At 39.7% G+C, this 26864-nt stretch overlaps 1 protein-coding gene across 3 annotated transcripts in view; it reads left to right on the plus strand.

The window, feature by feature from the left end:
* The window catches only part of LOC149153244 (uncharacterized), a 205991-nt gene that overhangs the window by 167911 nt on the left and 11216 nt on the right, over positions 1 to 26864 (plus strand). The window lies entirely within an intron of this gene.

Below are 26864 nucleotides of genomic sequence, written 5' to 3' on the forward strand. Positions count from 1 at the left end.
CACGTGCGATTTTCTGGGTTGCTGCTAGAGGGCCGAAATCACAGATATGCAGTAGGGCTGAAATTTTGGAAGCTGGAGCACCGAAATTCTGAGTTGTAGTTGGGTTGAAGCTGTTTGACTAGAAGTGGCTATTGAATTTTGGTTAATCAATTTGGAAGGTTGACTTAGTGGAGAGAGGAAGGTCTTTTGGTCTGGTCTAAGGTCTTGGATTGTCTCAATTTGATTTGAATCTACTAATGGAAGAGTTTGACTGGGTTTTCCCCTATGCTAAAAAATCATAATGGAAAAAATATTTTCTTATATAGATAATTACTTGTGATTCTTTTATCTTTATGTTATTGTGTTATCTTTTAGTTCATCAAGCGATTACCAAAACAATATCGCAAGGACAACAGATGTAGGTGGACAACCAGGGCAAAACCCTTATGTAGGGGAAAACCCAGTCAACAATTCTTCCTTCAATAGTTTTTTTGAGATAATCCAAGACTCTTGACTTAGACAAAGACTTCCTCCACACCAAGTCAGCCGTCAATCCTTCTTGCAAATAATAACCCTTCAATAGCAACTTCGACCTAGCAACATCAACTTGTAGTAGCAGCTTCGACCCAACAACGGGTAGCAGGAGTAGTAGCTACAACTTCGACTAGACAAAGGAAAACTTCGGTCTCCCTAGATACTCCCCCTGAGTGAGAGATAGATAGCCCAAAATTTCAATCTTGATGTCTTCTTCTTTCTTCCAAAATTTCGCACTCCGTTTTAGCCCCTTTCCAACTCTACTTCGACTTCGCATTTCCCAACTTCCAACTTCTGGAGCTCGAACTATGAGAGAGTGTGAATTGCTCTAAATGAATTCGAACAACCTTGTATACATAGCCTTTCAGTGAGGTCGAATTGTCGTTCTTTTAAATGACTTGATCTCTTTGAGGCTGACTTGGTGTGGAGGGGACAAATAGTATATTTGACTCAATATTAATTCTTTTTACATGATTAAAAAGCCCAAGAAGGGTCTCTTTTAATGGGCAATGACTCCAATGACTCATAATAAATCCTAGAAGTCCTCAATGGGGACTTTGACCTAAAACAAGATGACCCAAGCATGAAACCTATGCTTTAATAAGTCGTAATAATAATATTAAAAATATATTCTTCATTCTTTTGATAAATACATTTCATTGTGACTCAAATAAATTTATGAATATCAAACCTAGTTACATATTTCAACACCCTACATAAAGGTTTTAACCCTAGCTAAGTGCCTATATCTAGTGTCATTGATTGTCATGCTTTTGATTTGATGATTGCTTGATTAGAAGAAGATAAAAGAACATAAAGAAAGTTAATAGGAATTCAAGAATATCACAAGTAATTATAAATGTAAGAAAATATTTCTGCCTTTTTAGTTTTCTAACATGGTATTAGAGCTAAGGTGAAGCATAAGAAGGAAGAAAGGATCTATGAAGGAAGGATCAAGACAAGATCATATGAAAAAGGCTTATTGAAGGAGAGAATTTACATCTAGAAAATCTATGGCCACATCAATGGAGTCAAAAAATAAACTAGGAGGAGCCACCAACTATAGGGCATGGAAGAAGAGGATAAATCTCGTCCTCGCAAAGCACAAATTATTGGATTTTGTACTTGGAAAGGTTAAGGAACCCGCAAATGAAGCAGGAAAAGAGAAATATAGGGAAACTTGCATCATTTCCATGAATCTAATTGTAGATGGAGTTAAGGATAACTTAATTCCCTACATATCCAATATAGATTTTGCAAAAGAAATATATGAAGCTCTCTCCAAACTATTCACAATCAAGAACATTGGACAAATAGCTAGTCTAAAGAATGAGCTAAGAATAGTGAGGATGACAAAAGATGAGACTGTGTCTTCTTATTTTGTGAGGATTTGTTAGGTCCCTATACTACTAGTGTAACCCCTTATTGTTATTAATGCAACCCCCTTATTGTATTGTTGTGCCCATGTAGTCCCCATGTTGTTATTATTGTGCCCCATAGAAGCCCACTTTGGTTATTGTTGTGCCCCTACAATATTATTGTTATGTAGGCTCTGATTATATTTGGACCACTTAGACTCGTATATATATAAAGGAGGTATTGTCATTTGTATCATCCAAGAATTATTCATTTTTGTATTGTAAAGGAGGTTCCCCCCTCGAAGAGGCTGATTTTGAAGTTGTTCATTTATCTTTTCTATCTTTTTGTGAGCCGATTTCACAACATTTGGTATCAGAGCTTTGGATTCTAGGGTTTCGCTGCTCCAAACAGGTCATTGTGGCATTTTCGCTATAACTTTTTCTCTACAAAGTTTTAGACACTAAAAAAATCCCCCATTTGAGCCGAAATCGTTCTGAACCTTGGGTCTGAATTTCAGATCTCGTCTCGCTATATTTTCGGAGATATGATCTGAGGAAGTTAGGGTTTTGCAAGATCCGGAATTCCATCACAAACAGGTCATCGTGGCATGTTAGCTGTAATTCTTTTTCTATGAAGGTTCAGAGTCTGAAATTAAAACCCATTTGAGCAGAAATTGTGATGAAGCTCAGGTCCGAATTTTAGATCTTGTCTCGCTATATTTTCGTAGATATGATCCAAGGAAGTTAGGGTTTTTGCAGGATCCGAAATTACATCCCAAACAGCGACCTTGGGAAAATCGTCATAACTTTCTCTCTGAGTATCAGATTGAAATTTTGTAAGAAATTACAGAAAGAGGACGGACTGTAGGTTCCTGTGCATCGTTTCAGGTCCGAAGGTTTGGCACTTCGTACAAGTTCGCTCTACTGAAAAAGTGTATAATCGGGTCATCCTGGGAGATTGGGAATAACACTTTCTTGGAGAATCCAATTTCGATCAGACTAGTGGCGTTGGAAAGAGGACTCAGAGGGCTACCGTAGTTTTAGACCTTGGAGATCCGAAATTTCAGAGATACATCATATTCAATATCAAGCTCCTACAAAGTGAAAAAAGGTGTGTATTTTTTTTTAAATTTTGCATAAGTTTGGTTTGAAAAATTAGTTTGAAGGAATTCAAAGGGCATAGTGAAGCATAATTATCATTAATTGATGCCCCAAAGAAAGAAAATGGAAACACCTAGTAAGCAACCTGAAAGCGCTAGCATGACTCATGAAGAAGATGAAGAAATGCAACATGACATATCAAAATTACGAGACCAAGTGAAACAAATTTCACTCTCACAAAAAGTAATAGAAGCTAAGATGGATGGTTTAAAGGAAGACGTGGAAGATAAGATGGATGGTATGAAAAACAACATTGAAGATTGGAAGAAAGACATGGAAGGTTGGAAGGAAGGTTTGAAAAAGTTACTACAAGAAAAACTTCCTAATGGCGAAAAGGTAGTAGAGCAAACACATAATGAGAACAAAAGAAATGTTAATCATGATTCAAAGAATGACAACATTGAAGATTTGAAGAAAGACGTGGAAGGTTTGACAAAGTTGCTACAAGAAAGGCTTCCTAATGGCAAAAAGGTAGTAGAGAAAACTCATGATGAGAACAAAAGAAATGTTAATCATGATTTCATAGACTCTAACGTTGGAATAAAGGCCCACCATGTTCCAAAGATCGATATGAGGAAGTTTGATGGAAATGATCCCGTAACATAGATACTACAAATGGAGCAATTTTCCGATCTCCATAATGTGCAAAACACACAAAAGGTATGCGTTGCAACTTTATATTTGGAACCTAATCAGTTTGTATGGTATCAATGGCTTTGCTCTCGCAAACAAATTGTCACTTGGACAATTTTTACGGAAGAAATAATAGCACATTATGAGGATACAAAAAGCAACATTTTTTTTAGCCAATTGATAAATCTCAAACAAAAAGGTTCAATGGTGGAGCACATTGAGGACTTCCAAAAATTGAATATAAGGATAAAATATATTACAGAGGTGCATAAGATTGATGTATTCATAGGGACATTAAATGATAACATCCAACATGAGGTTCACATTTGGGAACCTGATTCATTGGAGAAGACATTCAGGTTGGCAAGAAAAAATGAAAGCAAAATTATGGCAACAAGGAAGACTACCAATCACAACTATAAAGATGGAAGTGTTGTTGCCCCTAGCCTTCCATAACCTACAAGGTTGACACCACAACAATTGGAAGAAAAAAGAGCAAAGGGGCTTTGTTACAATTGTGATAAAAAATACACTAAAGGTCATAAGTGTGCTGAGAAGAAATTATTTTACATAGATTGTGACGAGGAAGAATAAAAGGAAAAAGAAACATCAGAAGAAGATGATATACACCAAGAACAAAGCCTAAAGAAAGAAGAAATGAATCCGACCATATCTTGTAATGCATTGGCCGAAATAACCACTCCTCAAACTATCAAGATAGAAGGACATATCAAGAAGAAAAAGGTAATAGTGTTGATTGATTCGGGCAATACCCATAATTTTATTCATTGTAAGATAGCGAAAGAATTGAATTGCTTCCTATATCCAGCACTAGAGTGTCAAGTGATGGTTGCAAATGGAAGAACCATAAATTGCTTTGGAAAGTGCCATAATATAAAGCTATCCATGAGTGAATATGTTTTGAATAGTCCAATGCTTTCCATTCCAACGGGTGGTGCTGATGTTGTACTAGGAGTCCAATGGATACAATCTTTGGGTACGATAACTTTTAATTTTCAAGAACTCTTTTTGTTTTGTTTTTGTTTTTATTATTGGTTCAGAAGGAAAGGGAGTTGAATTAAGGGGTATCGTAGGGAAACTGAAAAAGATAATAAGCTCTAACGGCATGATAAAGCTTCTAAAGAAAGAACAACATGGCGTAATTGCACAATTATGTTCACTAGAGGTGCCCACGTCGAAATCATTTATTTCTCCAGATCTCCAAAAAGTCTTGGACAATCATTCCAAGGTATTTGAGACTCCCAAAGACCTCCCACCTATTCGTGATCATGATCATGCTATTCATTTTCTAGGAAGCGTTCCTCCAAACATCAGGCCTTACAGATATCCCTATGCACAAAAGAGTAAAATTGAACGTATGGTTGCATAAATGTTAGAGGCTGGTATAATTCAACCTAGTCAAAGTTCTTTCTTTGCTCCAGTAGTATTGGTGCACAAAAAGGATGGATCATGGCACATGTGTTTGGATTATTGGGAGCTCAAAAAGCTCACTATTAAAGATAAATTTCCCATTCTTCTCATTGATGAATTATTGGATGAATTGCATGGAGAAATTTATTTCGACAAGTTGGACTTTCATGCAGGATATCATCAAATCAGAATGAAGACTGAAGACATTTCGAAAACAACATTTAGAACTCATGAGGGTCATTGTGAATTTTTGGTCATGCCTTTTGGCCTTACCAATGCACCTTCTACATTTCAAGGTTTGATGAATTCCATTTTCAAACCCACCCTTAGAACATTCGTGTTAGTATTTTTTGATGATATAATAATCTACAACTGTCTTGGAAGGATTATGTTCAACATGTTGATAGAGTGCTCAGACTATTAGAGGAGAAACAATTATATGCAAAACCTCCAAATGTTTCTTTGGAGTACAAGAGGTGGAATACTTGGGTCATATTGTAACTCATAAAGGTGTTAAGGTAGACCCTCAACAACAACAAGTTCTCCAACTCTTAAAGGATAACCTTACTTTGGCACATAATAGAATGAAAAAACAGGTAGATCAACATCACAGCGAAAGAAGTTTTGATATAGGCGACTATTTCTACGACTACAACCATACAAACAAATGTCCCTCAAGCGAGCGAAGAAGGATAATCAATTATCGCCAAAGTACTATGGTCCTTACAAGATGTTGCAAAATATTGGTACTATGGCATACAGATTAGAGCTTTTTGCATCTTCCCGAGTGCCCCCAGCTCTCCATGTTTCATGCTTAAAGAAGGTTATAGGTGACAAGCTCCCAATTCAAACAATATTGTCGAAACTTGATGAGGAAGGAAAGATCATAGTGGAACCCGAAGTAGTCACAGAAATTAGAACCCGACAACGACGAAATCGATCAATTTCATAGTATCTTATCAAGTGGAAGGATTTACCTGCTGAAGATTTCACAGGGGAGGATGAGAATTTTATACAGAAGCATCCAGAACTACTCAAGCGTTGAGGACAACACTTTTTGAAGGAGAGAGGCATGTTAGGTCCCTATACTACTAGTGTAGCCCCTTATTGTTATGAGTGCAACCCCCTTATTGTATTGTTATGCCCATGTAGTCCCCATGTTATTATTGTGCCCCATAGAAGCCCACTATTGTTATTGTTGTGCCCCTACAATATTATTGTTATGTAGGCTTTGATTATATTGGGACCACTTAGACCCCTATATATAGAAAGGAGGTATTGTCATTTGTATCATCCAAGAATTATTCATTTGTGTAATGTAAAGAAGGTTGCCCCCTCGAAGAGGTTGATTTTGAAGTCATTGATCTATCTTTTCTATCTTTTTGTGAACTGGTTTCATAACAAGATCTCTCGAATAGGAGATGAGCTCCAAGCAATTGATGAAGCCATACTAGAAAAAAGAGTTTGTGATTGCTGCACTAATAGGTTTGCCAAAATCATGGAGTGCCTTTGCATCAGGTATTAACAACTGGAAAGAAAAAACATCCTTTTAAGAAATGTGGGTGTAGTCAAGAAGAAGCTCACATCTCTTTAGCTAGAGACAAGAAGGAAGATGGAGAGAACAATACATCCAATGCATATTCTGCTCACTACGAGGAAAGGGGAGGATATAAGAAGTTTAAAGGACCAAAGAAGAAGATTAACCTATCCAAAATAGAATGTTTTCATTGTCATAAGATGGGACACTACAAGAATCAATATCTTGAAAATCCTAAGAGTAAGAAGAGAGAGAGAACATGCTACAATTGCATATGAAGCTTCACCTAAGAAGAACAATATTGAAGAATACGAAGTCAAAGACTTATATTATGAAGTCTCTTACATATCCTCCTACTTATATCACATGCTATTGTTTTAAAAAGTTTTCCTTTTTGATTTCAAGAGTTTATAGACCTAATATGCCGTGTTAGAAATTCTTGAGTTGTTTTGATAAGGTATAGGCATCCCTCAAAATGATTGAATTGATGAAAGATTAAGAGTGAACCTCCCCATTTCACAAAATATAAGTATCCTGTTCTTTATTTTCTCTTTCATGCTCGAGTTCCTCTATACATCTAGCTTAGTTTGTATTGCATACTTATAATCCGTTCTTTATATTTTCCTTGGTAGGAAAGCTTGCAGGAATATACAAGGATTATGGAGGAAACTTCAAGAAAATATTTATATCACGAAAGTAAGCTTGTTGTTAAAAAAACTCTACAAGGTTTGCTAAGAAAACCACAACTCAAGGCATGTTTTAGACTACAATTTCTATTGCAAAATCTTCTTCATACAATAAGGTATGATCATTTTTCTTTTGAAATTTATATTACCAACTATCTCATGACTAGGATTCTGAATCATCAAGATTCCTGTTTAAGGTGATTAATCTTTAGATTAAATCAACTCTCTATCTTTTGCTTACTTTGGTAAAACCCAAACTTTTAGGGTTTGCTATAAAACCCTAACCTTTTAGTGCTTAGGGTACTTTAATATTAATGATGAAACCCTAGTCTTCTTAGGATTTAATATTCATGATGAAATCCTACTCTCTTGATGTTTAGGGTTTTGGAAACGTTATGGTAAGACCTTAGTCTTTTAGGGTCTGTTATTGATGTCTAGGGTATATGATGAAACCCTATATTTCTTTAAGGTTTGATAAATTAGGGTTTATGGAAAAAACCCTTGTAATAATTAAAAGTAAGGTCCTAGGAATAAATCCCTAGGGGTATGTGCTTCTGTATGGTTGAAACCCTTGCCCGGTCAAAATTGTTGTATATCTAATTTTGGAGTTTGATGTTTGTATCTAGGGTTTACGATAAAAACCCAATAAGAGCTTGATATAAGTTTCTACGGAACAATAATGGAACCCTAGATATGAAATGATAGAATGCTAACTTGATTGTTGATATCCATGATTTAGTTTTATTGATGAAATCTAGGGTTTGTGACAAAAACTCTAGTAAAGGTTCCTGTAAAATTCTAGAGATATAATCCTTGTTGATTACCTAACTAGGTTTAGGTTTTAGATGTCTAAAGCTTGATTATTTTGATGCTCCCATTATACTATCATGCTAACCATGTTGTGATAAAATTAACTTCATGCTTCTGTATATTTGTACTAGGTTGCACTTAATTTGCAGGTACATAATCTTCAAGATGTTGAAGATGTTCACCTACCACATAATTGAAGATGGCTTGATAATAATGAGCATGATGGAAAGAGGGAGTTGTGAGAATGACGATGACATTAAAAATGGATAGATGACCTTGTTGCCATAAGAAAAATGATGTTCCTAAAGAAATGAAACTTTGAAAGGTTGAAATTTCTTTGATGATATGATGATACAAATAAAAGATCTTGTATCGCTGTAAGAAAGAGGTTTCTGTTATAAAGAAGAAGCAGCGTATCTCCCCAATTAAGAGGGAGGGCATATTGTGACAGCTGTAAGACCTTGAAGAAAGAATGAGATCGGAAAATAGCTAAAGCACTACAGATAGTTGTTCATGGTTAATGAAGTTACAAACAAGATTTAAAGGTTCTGGAAGAAGCGTTGAGACAAAGTTTGGTGCTGTTGGAAAATTGAAGAAGAAAGCTTTTGACAAGATGTGTTTGGATAATATGATGATGATCTAAGCAACATCATAATATTTGAGGACCTTGAAGGTTTGTGCTAACTTATGTATATTTGAAATTTTGTTACTAATTGGGGTTGTGATTGTACATGAAAATCTCTCCATGAGAAGGTTGAACATTTTGAAGCATGCTTAAACTGGTGGATATATCTGATTTAGTTTATAGGGAGATATGAAGCATCTTGGGGCAAGAAGATGCTTGGGAGGACATCTGGCCGACCTATAATGATGTTTAGATCCCAAAGTAGGGACAATATCGTTGGTCTTGTGGAGTTCCGACCTTGGATACGATACCTAGATCCCTGGGTTGTTGTTAGAGCTTGAAGCTTGATGGTACCTATAGTGGTTGAAGCTTGGAACACACCTTAGTCCCACCCAGTTAGATACCTTGGTCAAGTATCTAATCTATAACAATGCATGTGCCGTGACACTTCATAGATCATATCATTTTGAGTTCATCCTATATATATATATATATATATATATATATATATATATATATATATATACACCTCGCTAGTTAAGAGGGAGTGTTGAAGAATGTAACTAGTGACAGTCTTCATAATTGTATTTGAGTCATTATGTAATGCACTTATCAAAAGCAAGAAAAATAATTTTTTATTATGAAATACAATTTATTTATTAGCATGGGTTTCATGCTTTATTATTTTATTTTTAGGTCAAATCCTCCATTGTAGGCTTCTAGGGTTTATGTCATGAGTCCTAGTCCTTGTCATTATTTAATAGGCCCTTCTTGGGTTTTGTATAACAAGAAATAAATTTATTTGTGTCAAAAGTGTCATTTGTACCTCCTCCACCAAGTTGTCCTCAAAGAAGACAAGTTGGCCTCATTAAGGACATTCAGCGACCCAAAAAGACTATAAATAAGCAGCTACTCGACCTCATTTGGGAGATCAATCAAGCAAGTTCGATCTGTAGTTGCCAGAGAAGATAAGAAGAGTGAAATACCTAAAGAAGAAGAAGAAAAACCTTAGTGAAAAAGGAGGCATTCATTAAGCAAGAAGAAGCTGAAATTCTCTCTCCTTTGCACATGTGTGAGTTTTTGGGTTGCTATAGGAGGGCCGAAATCACAAATTTGCAGTAGGGCATAAATTCTGGAAGCTGGAAGGCCAAAATTTTGAGTTGTAGATGGGTTAACGCTGTTTGACTAGAAGTGACTATTGAATTTTGGTTAATCAATTTGGAAAGCTGACTTGGTGGAGAGAGCAAGGTATTTTGGTCTGGTCTAAGGTCTTGGATTGTCTCAATTTGTTTTGAATCTACTAGTGGAAGAGTTTGACTGAGTTTTCCCCTACATAGGGGTTTTAGCCTTGGCTGAGTGCCTATATATGGTATCATTGATCTTCATGCTTTTGATTTGATGATTGCTTGATGAGAAGATGTAATATCCCTTATCAGGAATATACCTCAAACACAAGCAAACTCCAACCAGAGATGGACTGGGAGGGCATTTACCAGATATGTCGCCTCTAAAAAAAAGGACAAGATCTGGAGGCTACCTGGTCCTTTCCAGACTCTGTCTAAGAGTATAATAGTAACACACAAGTGATATAATAGCCAAGAATGCTCAAAGAGAGACCAATAACAATGATACGATATATATCAAATAAACCATAAGCAGGTACACAAGAAATGTAGAGAGAATGCGAAGCCATTTTATTATACTGAGTAATAAAATGAGTACAAGAGGTGATCAGGAAGATGGCACCTCTACTTGCACTAGGCAAGTGAAGAAATACCCTCAGAATAGCGAAGGAATGGCCCCTCTGATCTGCGTCCAAGCTGCTGGGAAACTGCTATGCTGCTGCTGCTGCTAGAAATCAAATGAGGATTTGGGGCTGCTCCCCTCCTTAGAAAAGGCTGAAACTCTGGAATCAGACTCTACTCAAGAATCCCAGAAAAACCCAGAAAACTCTCATGAAATGGCCAACCCCTGAAAATCACCCCCTTGGGGTTCTGCGCAGTCTCTTAGTGCTCCGCGTTGCCACTAAATGCAACCCTCTAGAAATATGCCTGAAATCCCTGCCAAGAACTCTCCAGCTACAAGGGCTGATCCCCTGATCTATCTCTCAGCACAACACCACACTGCAAACCCTCAAACTAGAACTGCGTCCCTCCCACAGTACTGCGTAGTCCTCCAAAACGCTGCCACTACTGCTGTTGAAATGCTGATGTATCTACTGTTGTAACGCCAATGGAAATACCTTGCCCGAGTAGGCACTCAAAGTCCCCCGAGGCTAAGGGTGAGATCTCCGAACGGAGACACTCAATGCACTAAACAGTGCTGCAGACTAGCTAAATAGCCAGCGTGCTCTCAGTCGAAATGACTATCACAAATGCTCATAACCAAATGATCAAAATGAGGGGGCTCCTCTCTCATTTATAGCCTTGGCCTCTCTCAATCCCAAGGCTCACCTCCTCCTGCGTGATTCTCCTCTTGCCACGTGTGACTTCCCTTCTGCGCAGTCCCTCCATGTGTCTGCGTGGGCTCCATTTTTGCGTCCCCCCCCCTTTGGCCCCCTTGGCTCCCCTTTAAGTCACAATGTCGTGCTACTAGGAAGTGACTTTTTATTCTAAAAGTGAGTTATGTCCTCCCTTCATCACTTTTTTATTTACAAATAACTATAGAAGGAAAAAATTTGGACAAAATCGAATATTCCAATTAGCCATGGCTAATTAGGAATATTATAGTCTCCCCCGGCAAAATGTTGCTTGTCCTCAAGCAACCGAAGTGATGGACGCTGTAAAATCTTCCCACTCTCCCAAGTGGCATCCTCATCTGGCAAATTCTTCCATCTCATCAAGAATTCCCGGACTGTCCTGCTCCGCAGTTGCCTCTCCCTGGTATCGATTATAGCCTCCGGCTGCAATACCAAATGCCCCTCATCATCCATGGGTGGTATCTCATCTGTCACCATCACCTGCTACCCCAATGCCTTTTTCAGGCATGATACATGAAAAATGTTATGATGCTTGCTGCCTTGGGGCTGCTCCAACTCATATGCAACCTGTCCAATCCTGCGTATCACCGTGTATGGTCCATAAAAGCGGGGCTTGAGCTTCTCAGCCCCCTTCTGCTTCAGTGACGACTGTCGGTATCGCTATAATCATAGGTAGACATGTCCCCTACCTCGAACTGTCTCTCCACCCAACCCCTGTCGGCATACAGCGTTTGTTGATTTTGCGCTATAGCCATGTTATCCTGGAGAGCTCGGAGGATATCCTGACTGTCTTGGATCCAAATCTTGGCTCTAGGAGCCTTGCTATCACCAAACATCACGTCAACAAAAGAAAAAGGATGATACCCATACAAGGCATAGAATGGTGACATACCAATGGACATGTGATGTGAAGTATTGTACCAGTACTCCCCCAGATGCAACCACTTCAGCCATGCTCGCTACTACCCGCTGACATAGTTACGCAAGTAGCCCTCCAGCCACTTGTTAACTATCTTTGTTTGCCCATCCGTTTGTGGGTGATAACTGGTACTCGGTGTCAACTCCGTCCCCACCAATCGGAAAAGCTCCTGCCGAAACCCGCCCATAAAACGACTGTCCCTATCACTGACGATGGTCCTAGGAAAACCATGTGGCCTGAAGATATCCCTGAAGAACAGCTCGGCCACCTGTGCTGCTGTATAATGTGCGGATATGGCAAAGAAATGTGCGTACTTCGTCAGCCGATCAACGATGACAAAGATACAATCCTTGCCCTGTACCATGGGCAACCCTGTGATGAAGTCCATCGAAATACTCTCCCATTTCCCCTCCGGAATGGGAAGAGGCTGCAATAATCCCGTGGGATGGCTCATCTCCCCCTTGTTCCTCTGGCAAACATGGCACTCCCTAATATGCTGAAGCACGTCCTCCTTGAGGCCCTTCCATGAGAACCTCTCTCTAATGGCCCTGTAGGTTTTGGTAAACCCCTGATGGCCTGCCAATGGTGAGTCATGTGATGCCTGGAGTATCTTCTTCTTGAGCTGAGACCCCTCAGTCAAGAAGATCTGATCCCTGTAATAGATGATCTCATCGATCACCCTGTACCTGTCATTTGCCACCTGCCCGTCCAGAATCTCACATGAAAACCTGTCCTTAGAGTACTCTACTAAGAGTCGAGCCCTCCAGTCTGTATCCAAGCTCATAAGAGACAACGTGGCTGGTCTACGTGAAAGGGCATCTGCTACCACGTTGTTCTTACCCTTGACATACTCAATGTCAAAGTCATATGCTTGGATCTTACTGATCCACTTCTGCGGCCTCTCCTGTAACTGCTTTTGCTCCAAAAAAAATTGAGGCTGTTGTGATCAGTCCTCACCCTGAACCTATTGCCCACCAAATACCGTTGGTACTTAGCCAATGCATGCATGATGGCCAGCATCTCCTTGTCATATATAGAATACAACCTCTCGTGCAGAAGGAGCTTCCGGCTCTCAAAGGCTATAGGGTGACCTCCCTGCATCAATACTACGCCGATCCCCTCTCCCGATGCATCACACTCCAAAACAAATGGCTGCGTAAAATTTGGCAATGCAAGCACTGGGCAGCTGCTCATAACCTCCTTGAGCCTGTCAAAGGCTCATTGTGCTATATCTGACCAACTGAATGCCCCCTTCCTCGTCAAGTCTGTCAGGGGTGCAGCAAGCTGTGAGAAACCTTTGACGAACTTCCAGTAGTACATACAAATGCCAATGAATCCTCGAAGTTCCGTCACTTTTCTCGGCTTCGGCCATTCTCTGATGGCCCTGATCTTCTCCTCGTGGACTCTCACTTCGTCCACCCCTATGATGTGTCCCAGATATAACATCTCCGTCAACCCAAACTCACACTTGGAGAGTTTGGCATAGAACTGCTACTTTTGTAAGATACGCAATACTGTCTCAATGTGCTGGAGATGCTCCTCCCATGTCCTGCTGTAAATGAGAATATCATCGAATAATACCAACACAAACTTCCTCAAGTGACTACGGAAGATGTGATTCATGCAGCACTGAAATGTCATTGGGGCGTTGGTTAGCCCAAAAGGCATCACTAAGAACTCAAAGTGCCCATAGTGACACCTGAAGGCGGTCTTGGGAATGTCCTGCTCCCTCACGCAAATCTGATGGTACCCCGATCTCAAATCAATCTTTGAGAAGAAACGTGCCCCTCTCAACTCGTCCATCAACTCATCGATCCTGGGTATGGGGTACTTGTTCTTCAGGGTCTTCTTGTTCAGGGCCCTGTAGTCAATGCACATCCTCAGCGTACCGTCCTTCTTCTTCACCAACACCACAGAAGAAGCAAAAGGACTCGTGCTCGGTTGAATGTGACCAAGAGTCAGCAACTCCTGGATAGCCTTCTCAATCTCATCCCGATAGGCCTTGGGGTGCCTATAGGGGGTGGTGATCACTGCCTGTATGCCCTGCTCTAGCTCGATGGTGTGCTCAAACCCCCGATCCGGTGGCTGTCCTGGTGGAATCTCCCCGAACACTATGGCATACTGGTCAAGGATGGACTATATCTCTGGATGTACCAACTGCCCTGTAGTCCGTGCCTCTGATGCGCGTAGTTCCACTGCCCACTCTATGTCTCCCTTCCGGAAGACTGCCTCCATCTGATGAGCCAAAACAGTCCGAGGCGGATATGTGTGATGTCCCCGTATCTTCTAATGCCTCCCTGTCTTCTCATCATCCCACACCATCTCTAAAGTCTTCCAATTCATCGTGACCTTCCCTAGAGTGATAAGCCATTGAACACCCAATATCATGTTGGTGTTTGGAATATCGACCACGAAAAAGTGGTCAGTCAATGTGTAGGTGCCCATCGTCACTGGAAGCTCTGGAACATAATGAGCACACGTCATGGTCTGATCTCCTGGGACCAAGACTGAAAACCCATCGAAGCTCTCCGTCTGTATACCTCTCCGCTCAACCATCTGTGCATTAATGAAGTTGTGGGTTTCCCCACTGTCAACCAAAATTGATACTCGCTGGCCACGTACTGTCCCTCGTACGCGTAGCGTCAGATACTTGGGAACTCCTCGCAATGCTGCAAGGGCCCCTCCGGTGGGTGCAAATGATGCACCTCCTGCTGCTGGTGGTGGAGGTGGTAAAGGTCCCTGTACAACATGGCCATCTTTGGCCTCCCCATCATCCTCGTCATCCTCTTCTCCACTGCTCTCGGAGAAGACCTCAATAAAATGTGCTTTGCCAGCAACACATCTATGTCCCGGTGCCCATGGCTCTTGACATGCGAAGCACAATCGCTTCTTCTTCAGCTCCCTCCTGGCATCATCATCAAGCTGTACTCATCCTGGATTCCCCTTTGGAGTTGGAATCCTCACGTCCTTCCCCTTAGACTGGAAAGTTTGTCTCTGGGGGTAAGGTGTCCGGGTCCTGGGTCCTGCTGATAGCGTCCTGAAGTGTGGCTGGTCTAGTGGATCGGACTAGACCACGAAGTGGCTCAACTAACCCCTCAACATACATATAGACCCTTTGCACCGTGGATAGTTTGGCACCATCACGGAGACCCTCAAGAAATCCACAATGTAGGTCTCTGGGCTCCCTGTTTGCTTGAGCCTCGTCAGCTCAACAAAATGCTGCTCTGGATCCCTCTGGTCAAATCGCTCCATCAATCTCATGGTAAACTCAGCATATGTCGTCACTGTAGAGTGCCCGAGTGTAACCATCCCATGAAACCACCAATCCTGGGCCTCACCATCCAAATGCAATGTTGCCACCTTGATGGTATCTGTCTCCAACATTTGGTTAAGCTGGAAATAAATGTCCAACTTCTCCACCCAAGACTTTGCCAAACTGTTTGATGAACCATCTAACGTAGGCAAGTGGAATCTACTCGCTGCACGGTGGGTGTCACCATCATGGTAATGCCGGTACCCTCTGTGATGGTCGCGGGGTCTGCTATCCCGTTGGAGCTGAACAAAATCTCTGAATGAGAGGCTGTCTCTAAACTCCTGCCCATAGGCCTGGTACTTTGCAAAATAATCGCCCATGTGTCCAGGCTCTGCCTCCTGCTGGGCTACAACCCCCGTGTCTGCTCCTAAGAAAGTGGGCATGGTAGAGCATGTAGGGGCATGTGAGGCCACATGCTGCGCAGTATCACGTTGCTCTGGCAAATGGTGGGATGCGCCCGATCCCTCACCAACGTGGAAAACCCGTGGGATCTCACGCTGCCTGGCCTCTACTGCCGTGAATCTCTGCCCCATCACCTCAATCTGCTTGACATATCTTGCACTGATTTGAGGAGCATATCCACAAATCTCTTCCCGTCATCATCTGCCATCGGAGCCTCTTGCTCTGCGTCCACTACAGGGTCCTCCTGTTCTACATCTGCTGTTGGAACACAGTCTCCCTCTCCGTAAGTGTTCTCCAACCTATGCCCAGAGTTTCTGTATCTCCGACCTCTGTAACAAATATAGGATTTTTCCCCCGGTGTCATAGATTGCTAGCTCCACAGGCTGAGCCAGATCTACGCTCTGATACCATTGTAATATCCCTTATCAGGGATATACCTCAAACACAAGCAAACTCCAACCAGAGATGGACTGGGAGGGCATTTACCAGATATGTCGCCTCTAAAAAAAAGGACGAGATTCGGAGGCTACCTGGCCCTTTCCAGACTCTGTCTAAGGGTATAATAGTAACACACAAGTGGTATAATAGCCAAGAATGCTCAAAGAGAGACCAATAACAATGATACGATATATATCAAATAAACCATAAGCAGATACAAAAGAAATGCAGAGAGCATGCTAAGCCATTTTATTATACTGAGTAATAAAATGAGTACAAGAGGTGATCAGGAAGATGGCACCTCTATTTGCACTAGGCAAGTGAAGAAATACCCTCAGAATAACGAAGGAATGGCCCCTCTTTGATCTGCGTCCAAGCTGCTGGGAAACTGCTATGCTGTTGCTGCTGCTAGAAATCAAATGAGGATTTGGGGCTGCTTCCCTCCTAAGAAAACGCTGAAACTCTGGAATCAGACTCTACTCAAGAATCCCAGAAAAACCCAGAAAGATCTCCTGAAATGGCTGATCCCCGAAAATCACCCCCTTGGGGTTCTGCGCATTCTCTTAGTGCTCTGCGCTGCCACTAAATGCAACCCTCCAGAAATATGCTTGAAACCCCTGCCAAGAACTCTCCAGCTGCAAGCGCTGATCCCCTTATCTATCTCTCAGCACAACACCACACTGCAAACCCTCAAACCAAAACTGCGTCCCTCCCACAGTACTGCGCAGTCCTTCAGAACTGCATCCCTCTCCTAGTGCTGCGCAGTCCTCCAAAACGTTGCCACTACTGCTGCTGAAATGTTGATGTATCTACTGTTGTACTGCCAATGGAAATACCTTGCCCGAGCAGGCACTCGAAGTCCCCCGGGGCTAAGGGTGAGATCTCCAAACGGAGACACTCAATGCACTAAACAGCGCTGCAGACTACCTAAACAACCAGTGTGCTCTAAGTCGAAATGACTATCACAAATGATCATAACCGAATGATCAAAATGATGGGGCTCCTCTCTCATTTATAGCCTTGGCCTCTCTCAATCCCAAGGCTCACCTCCCCCTGCGTGATTCCCCTCTTTGCCACATGTGACTTCCCTCCTGCGCAGTCCCTCCATGTGTCTGCGTGGGCTCCATTTTTGCGTCCCCCCCTTTGGCCCCCTTGGTTCCCCTTTAAGTCACAACGTCGTGCTACTAGGAAGTGACTTTTTATTCTAAAAGTGAGTTATGTCCTCCCTTCCTCACTTTTTTATTTACAAATAACTATAGAAGGCAAAAATTTGGACAAAATCGAATATTCCAATTAGCCATGGCTAATTAGGAATATTACAGAAGAAGATAAAAGAAGAACATAAAGAAAGTTAATAAGAATACAAGAATATTACAAGTAATTGTCAACTTAAGAAATTATTTTTGCCTTTTTGGTTTTCTAACACAAGTGGGGGTGAAACGGGTGCCTCTTAGGAGCCCAACCGACATAATAACTTTGGAGGCAAATTAAAAAAATTCAAATTTCCCATATCTTTTTCAAAATGAAAATACCGACCATGGCTACCATATTTTCCAACATCCTCAGTGATAACAAACAAGTCTACTGATACTTTTGATTAAAAAAAAGAAAATGTACATGTACATATTGTGAGATTTTCATAATGTTGGTATAATATCTAGTTTTGCAAACCCTAGCTAAGGAAAACCATGAAAACCATAGCCATCACTAAAGATCCACAACAAGCTAGCGTAAACTCCAGCAAGTCCTCCTTGGCTTCAAGTACAAGTTTATATAACACAAACTCTTCACACCACATTGTCGTCTCCCTGAACGTTTGCAAACCCTAGGCATGTTAAATCACACGAGTACAATGCAAGACAATTCTAGTGTTAGCATCCAAATCTACATGTCCATCCTAAGGTTTGAGTCATCAAATCCCAGGGCTTCAATTCTTGCATCAATATTGTTAGAAAATGAGAAAGGCACAATTTTTTTCCTATTTTGATAATTACTTGTGATATATTTGAATTCTTATTAGCTTCTTTTATTCTTCTTTTATCTTCTTATCATCAAGTAACTATAAAAAACAAAAGTATGAAGATCAAGACAACAACTGACACAGTATGTAGGCTCTCAACCAGGGCAAAACCCCTCTCCTAGGGGAGAACCCAAAAAATTTCTTCTCTTCTTTAAGAACCAAATCAAATTACGCAACCAAGACCATTAGACCAACAAAAAGACCTCCTCCATGCACCAAGTCAACCTTCCAACCATTCTTCCTTCATTAAGACAAATATGCACAAGTCAACAAGCCTTTGACCATCCAAAGTCGACTTAAATCTGCTCCAAACAATGTTTCGACTTTCCTTCTTATCTCTGCAACTACAACATGTACCTTTGGCCATGCCATATGTTCCTATGCTTCATATTTTCTTGCATGTGTGAGCCAGAATAGTAGGATTTTGGTACTTAAAGACTTGATAAGATAACTTTCTCTTCCTTGAATTTTTTCTTCTCTTTATTAGTCTTTCTTGCACTTCTTTTTCCACCTGAGTTGCAGATCGAACTCCTTGATTGAATTGTGTCACAATAGATCGAAGTCACCATATATTTATAGTCTCCAAGAGGGACGAAATTCCTTCATGAGGCCTACTTTGATAGATGAAGAAGCCGACTTGGTGGAGGAGGGATAAAACTCATTTTTGACACAAAAATATTTTTCTTACTTTACATAAAGAACCCAGAAAGGGTCTAATACATGATGATTAGGACTATGACTTGTGACATAAACATAAAAACACTCAATGGGTGCTTTGACCTATAAACAAAATAAATAAAGTATGAAACCCATGCTTATAAATAATTTTTCTTTTGATCTTTATAATAATTTCTTTTCTTTTCTTTACAAATACATAAGAATTGCATTATGTCGAGCTAATCAACAATTATGAAGACCGATACTAGTTACATTTTCGGCAAATGAAAGCACTGATACCTCCATGGAACGTTAAGGATACAATAATTGAGTCTTCTTCCAAGTGAGGCATTGGTCTAAGGTCAAGACTCATTAAGCTAGGATCTCCATGATATTGTCCTAATGTCACATCCCACAAGAACAAGACTCCAAAACTATGGAAGGTGTTAGCTCCACTCTCCTTGTCTTCTACTAGGGTAGAAACCTTAATGCTACAAGAAGAGCCATAACAACTATCATCATATTCAACATTGTGTTCTTCTTTAGGGCTTACATGCATAACATAGTCTGTACATCACAAACAACAAATCTTGACATCACACAAGAGCAATCTCTTCATGAACATCTAAGATGTCTCTTTCTCTCCTTGTCTTCTCTTAGGGTTTCCTCATAAACCCTAACATCTAGCTGCTAGGGTTTCCTCAAGAATCCCATTGTCTTGCTCTCTTTCCTAGTGTTTTCTCACGAACCCCAATGTCTTTATCCCTACAAGACATCTCTCTCCTATGGTTTCCTCATGGACCCTAATTTCTCCAAAACGAGTACAAAGAGTACACAGCTGTACAAGAGCTCTCTACCCTGTTATACATACAATAGGCAAGGGAGGCTAACATAAAATAAGGACATGTCTCCATAAAAGTAACAAACAAGGAAACGCCACATACAATGCCCTACAATAAATGCATGTGCATGTGTTAAACTAGGGTTTATCCAAGCCTCAAAGTGAAATGCTCTTCAAGCATGATCCTTATTTGGTTTAATTCCCCTCCAAGATAATGCACTCTCCAACAAAGTGTTAGTCTAACCCTTCCTTTTCCATGGTGGATAACGTGTCTAAACCTCCCTTTTCTACAATGGTCTGTTATCCAAGTGTCCTCATGCAAGTTACTCCTCTAATTGTAAGTTACATCTCTCATGTGTCCAATGCTACTCTCATGTGTGCCAATGTGGTCTTAAAGCTCCAATGCTTCTCCTTAAGATGTGTTTGGGTCCATCACCAAACTTCATTAAGTATGCGGTTGTGCCATCATTTGAGTACACCTCTCCTTTCGATGATCATCCAATTGATTCACCTTCTCTCTGGAATGCATTAGTTGAATTCTACACAAATCACAACATAGCATGGCATTGCTAATGTAGCCTTGGTGTCTTATGAACTATGCCCTTGGAGAAACAATAAAATCTTTTGAGGTATAGATCTCAAACTACAAGTCTTGTCTTCAATTCTCTTCTCTAATCACAACAATTTCTTTCTCAACCATTCATTCTCTTCTTGAATCCATTTGTTGATGGCTTTCAACTCTTCCAACATTTTTCTTCTCAAAGGCTTACTCATGTCTGATTTGCATCAATGCAATATTTGTTAATGATAAATTGCTATGATACCAATATGATCTATAATTGCTCTGCCTATTGACAATGTGATTCATCAACACAAATTCCTTTAAAATTTTAAAATGTAGACTTTTAATGTTCTTTACTATGTTGGTTATTTTACCTTGTTTTGCTCCATTTCTAAAAATTTATTGCTATTTCCATATTTTACTATGTATTCAACAATAAATACGAAGTAGCAAACTCATACAATCACATACCACACAACATAGATGTTTACCATGGAAATCCAAATGGGAAAACCAACATCAAAGAGGAGGTTTTGCTTGGCTTTAAGAAATATGAGAAAGGTATAAATCACAAGATATGCTCAATTAGATCCTTGCTTATATGCCAAATGACTAAAAAACTAAGGACATGTAATCACCTTAAATTTGCTCTCAAGGTTTCACAACCTTCTTTGGATCACTCATCTAGACTTGGACTAGTGCACTTTTGAATTCTTTTGCCTCATAGATTATGAATCGAGCAAAATTAGCAATGGGTTACCACGATTTTAATGGACTCACCATTTAGACTGTTGAGAAATCATTGCTTTAGGAATTAAGGTTTGATTCCTCTTTCTTAATAATTACTTGTGAATGACGTTGGCTTCTTTTACTACTTTACTAGTTTATCTTTCATTAACCAATTACCAAATTATATGTATATGAAGATCATAAGAACAAGAGACACAAGATGTAGGCACTCAGCCAGGGAAAAACCTCTATAAGGGGCAAACCCAGTCAAACTCATCCTTCAGTAGATTCAAATCAAGATGAGACACTTCCAAACTTCTTAGACTTAGACAAAGAGCTCCTTCAATCACCAAGTTAGTCCTTCCCTTCCATAGATGATTTCTATCAAAGTCTCCAAGTGATAGCTTTGTAGCAACAACTTGAGTCCAAATTTTTTGCCCCCCCAACAACAAAACTTTGATCCCAACAACAAAATTTCAGACCTGCAGTAGATACAAAATATCGGCCCCAATAACTGCCCAGAAACTTCGCACGTGTGAGAGATAGATAGCCCATAAACTTAAATTAGGTCTTCCCAACAAATTTCGTCCTTCTCCAGCTACTTCGCTCTTATATTCTACCTCTCTTCCTTGAAGATCGAACTTGTTGAATGAATGCTCGAAATAAGTCGAATTGTCTCTCTCTATACAGCCTTTTTGCTGGGTCGAATTTCCCCAATGTACGCTGACTTCATGGGGATAGGGCTGACTTTGAGGCTTTGACCTAGAAAACATTGACCTAAGCATGAAACCCATGCTTAATAAATCATTTTCTTTAATATTAAAATTTCTTCTGACAAGTACAATTATGAAGATCGAAACTAGTTACATTCTTTAACACTCCTTAACTAGGGAGGTATTCATAATTACATACATATAAGAGTACATGGAAGATTTCAAAATGAAATGAACTACATAGAGTTCTAGCACACTTAGTGTTGCGGACTAGATACTTGACCTGGGTATTCTATCTGGGTGGGACTAAGGGGACTCAAGCTTTAGCCATTCTAGGTACCATAAGATTTTTAAGCTCTACGACCAACCCAAGGATCTAGGTGCGTATCGAAGGTCAAAGCTCCATGACTAATGCCACCCTCCCTCTTCGGGATCTAGACATTGACACATAGGCTGGTTAGATGTCCTCCTAAGCATCTTGCCATAAGATGCCTCATCTCTCCCCATCAACTAAATATGTAACATCAACCAATCGAAGCGTGCTTCTAAAATATTCAAACTTCTTATTCGGAAGAGATTTCGTTAGCACATCAACTACTAGTTCTTCTGTCGGGATATATTGTAGCTTCACGACCCCATCTTGTACCAAAATCCTAATGTAGTGGTACATGTTGTTGATATGCTTCGTCCTTCCATGGAATACAAGGTCTTCAGACATCTTGATGCTGCTTTGATTATCACAATTTATCACTGTAGGATCCAGAGGTTTTCTAAACAAATATGACAAGATTTTTCTTAACCAAATAACTTCCTTTCCTATTTCACATGCAACAACATATTCTGCTTCAACACTACTTAACACAACACGATCTTGTTTTCTACTCATCCATAAAATCATTGCATATCCCAAACTAAAACATCCATTGATAGCACTTTTTCCATTAGTCTCACTGCCACCCTAATCAGAATCGGTAAATCCTGTTAGCTTGACTTCCTTTCCATCATACTTTAGACAATGATGTATTGTGCCACATAGGTATCTCAAAATATGCTTGGCAACTATCCAATGATCATGACAAGGCTCCAACTGAAATTGACTAAGAACATTTACAACAAAACATATATTAGGTATTGTATTTACCAAGTACATTAGAGAACCCACCAACTTACGATAACTAGTAGGATCGACGAGACTAGAGTAAGAGTTTCTCAACTTATTGAGATTGTTGATCATGGGAGTAGTCATTGGCTTGGAATCCATCATACTGAATTTCTGCAACATCTTGATTATGTATTGACCGTGACCCAGAAAAATCTCACCGGGTTTCTGCTAGAATTCCAAGCCCAAGTAATAGTGCATGAGTCCTAGATCTTTCATCTCAAATTCAACTACCAACATTTCCTTGCATTCTAGTATTCTGCGCTCCACACCTGTAATAAAAAAATCATCCACATATAGCAGTGTAATGTATGGTTCATTCTTTACCACCTTAATGTAGGATTTGCATTGGTAGAAATTTTGACGAACCCAATTCTTAAGAGACGTGCTTCCATACTTGCATACCATGCCCTAGGAGCTTGCTTCAAGCCATATAGGGCTTTCTTGAGTCTGCAAACGTGTGTATCTCTGCGATTTATTTCAACGCCTTCTGGTTGTTCAATGTGTACTTCTTCATGAATGGTTCCATTTAGAAACACCGCTTTGACATCCATTTGATGGATATTCCATCCCATAGTAGAAACTAGTGAAACCAAAGATCTTATAGTAGTGCACCTAGCAGTCAGAGCAAAGGTTTCTTCATAGTCTATTCCTTCCTTTTGTGAGAAACCCATTGCAACAAATCTAGCTTTGTATTTGTCTATGCTTCCATAAACAACATGTTTGATTTTGCAAATCCATTTTGAGGTGACAACCGATTTGTTAGTTGGTCTAGGAACGATTTCCCATACCCCATTTTTCATGATGGATTGATATTCTTCTTGTGTCGCCTTCTTCCATTCTTCTTGATGAGCAATTTCTTCAAATGTTGTTGGTTCAACTTCTATCAATTTTGTCATGTATGTTGCACATTCTAAATATCTCTTTGGTCTTTTGCTTTCTCTAAAAGTAACTTTAGTAGCTCCATGTCCTTCAACATCTTGAAGTGTAGCTTTTAACCAATTTGGCCTCTTCTTTGTTCCGGGGATGATTACAGGTTGAATAGGCTCAATTGGTCCTTCTTCTACTTCTTGATTTGTAGTTGTCTTTTCATGATGCTCTTCTTCTTCAAATAGTGGTATGCCTTCATCATCAGATTTGATTGGTATATCTTTGAATCCTTTGTAGGCATGATTTTCTTCAAATATAACATACGCGCTAACTTCAATTTGTCTTCCTTCCTCGATGTAGATTCTATACGCCTTTGAAGAAAGATTGTAACCAACGAAGATCCCTTTTATGCAGAATCCAATTTCTTTTGCTTGTCTTTTGGAACATGGATGTATACGGGACATCCAAAGATTCAGAGATGGTCTACATATGGCTTCTTCTTTGTGAATGCTTCTTCCGATGTCATATTATCAAGGATTCTATGAGGACTTCTATTTTGTATATATACTGCTGTCATTGCTACTTCTCCCCATAGAAACTTTGGCAGATCTTGATCAAATATCATAGTTCATATACATTCTTCAATTGTTATATTTTTCCTTTCTGCAATTCCATTCTGCTCGGGATTGTAGGGAACAATAAGCTCCCTATTAATACCTGCATCTTTACAATATGCAATTAATTCTTTTGAAGTGTATTCCCCACCATTGTCGGATCTCAAAGTTTTTATCTTTCTTTCGGTTAAGGTCTCCACTTCGGATCTAAATTCCTTGAACTTTTCAAATACTTCGTCCTTTGTCTTGAGAAGATAGAGCCATGTCTTTCTATAGTGATCATCAATGAAGGTCACATAATAAAGATGGCTTCCAATAGATTTGTTAGACATTGGCCCACACACAACAAAATGAATGAGGTCTAATATCTCCTTAGACCTTGTATCACTACTTGTAAAAGGTTTCCTTGTATTCTTTCCTAAAGCACATCCCTTGCATACTCCTTCATGATTTTCCTTGATGTTGGGGATGTCCTTTACCGTTTGACTAAGTGAGGGTATTATCTTGTAATGAATATGCCCATATCTTTTATGCCATAGTTCGATAGGATTGATTTCCATGTGAACTAGGGCTTGAGGAGATGGTGTTATGACTCTATATAGCCTTCCTTCACGAACTCCAATTACTTTTGCCTTTTCAATATTTGAATCCTTTCCCCAAACCAAAACTTTACCATCTACAAAGGAAACACTATCTCCTTTATCTTTTGAACAAGAAATGGAAAGTAAATTCTTTTTCAAACCTAGAACATAGAGTATGTTGTTAAGGTGTAACTTTGCTCCACTTTCCAGCTTCAGTGATGTAGATCTAAGTCCCTTGACTGCATAACTATTGTTGTCTCTTAGCTCCACTGCATGTGATGATGGTTCATTTGATAGAGTATGAAGTTGTCCACTTTCTCCCGACACGTGCCTTGAAGCTCCATTATTAATGATCCATGCGTTGTCATTATCAAGAGTACTTGTAAATGCAACAAAGAATCCTTCACTCTTGACTCTCCTAGATTAATTGCAGATGATCCTTCCAATCCAGCGTCCTACAATTCTCATGATATTGAATCCCATATTCAAATTCTTTTGTCATAGAGGGAGTGACCTTTTCTTCCAAGCCAACAAAGTGATCTTCAACCTTCTTCGACCTTAGCTTTGATACCATGTTGAGAAATCAATGCTTATAGGAATTAGGGTTTGGTTCCTCTTTCCTGATAATTACTTGTGAATTATGTTGGTTTCTTTTACTACTTTATTAGTTTATCTTTGATCAAGCAATTACCAAATTATATGTATATGAAGGTCACAAGAACAAGAGACACAATATGTAGGTGCTTAGCCACGAAAAAAACCCTATAAGGGGAAAACCTAGTCAAACTCTTCCTTTAGTAGATTCAAATCAAGATGAGACACATCCAAACTTTGTAGACCTAAACAAAGACCTCCAACCACCAAGTCAGTGCTTCCCTTCAATAGATGATCCCTGTCAAAGTCTCCAAGTAACAACTTCCCAACAACAACTTCAGTCCAGAATTTTGCCCCCCCAACATCAAAACTTTGACCCTAGCTACAAAATTTCTGACCTGCAGTAGATACAAAATTTCGGCCCCAACAACTGTGCAGAAACTTCGCACGTGTGAGAGATAGATAGCCCAAAAACTTGAATTAGGTCTTCCCAACAAATTTCGTCCTTCTCCAGCTACTTCGCTCTTCTTTTCTACCTCTCTTCCTTGAAGATCGAACTTGTTGAATGAATGCTCCAAATAGGCTGATTTGCATCTTATATATATATCCTTTCTTCTGGGTTGAATTGCCCGACTTCATGGGGATAGGGCCGACTTGGTGTGGAGGTGACAAATAACCTTTTTGACTAAAAAATAATTCTTTTTACATGATACAAAAGCCCAAGAAGGGTCTAATAAAAATGACGATGACTCTAATGATTCAAGACAAAACCTAGAAACCTTCAACGAAAACTTTGACCTAGAAAACATTGACCCAAGCATGAAACCCATGCTGTAATAAGTCATTTTCTTTAATGATAAAATTTCTTTTGACAAGTACAATTATGAAGACCGAAACTAGTTACGTTCTTCAACACAAACTATATGTGATTTTTTGTTGTAGATGCAATAAGAAGTCCGCGCTTCTCCTTCCCCTATAGAATCTTGACTCTAGCCATGGATCTCAAAAAATAGGACGATTCTCCCTGTCTATTGAATAGTGGATCTCCTTTACTTTCTTCATTGCTGCAACCTAGATAAGTTCCCAAGTCAACCTTCTATGCTTGAATGAACCCAATGCAAGTGATTCCAAAATGTTGAATGGATACAATTTGAGATCATTCTTTTGGTACTCTTTTGGAGTGTTTGAACTCTCTCGCTGTCTTTGTGAGTGGGAATAT

Source organism: Pinus tabuliformis, chromosome 9 (assembly GCF_031772625.1).
Source record: "Pinus tabuliformis cultivar Carrire ecotype Pingquan chromosome 9, CPIR1, whole genome shotgun sequence".
Classification (NCBI taxonomy): domain Eukaryota; kingdom Viridiplantae; phylum Streptophyta; class Pinopsida; order Pinales; family Pinaceae; genus Pinus; species Pinus tabuliformis.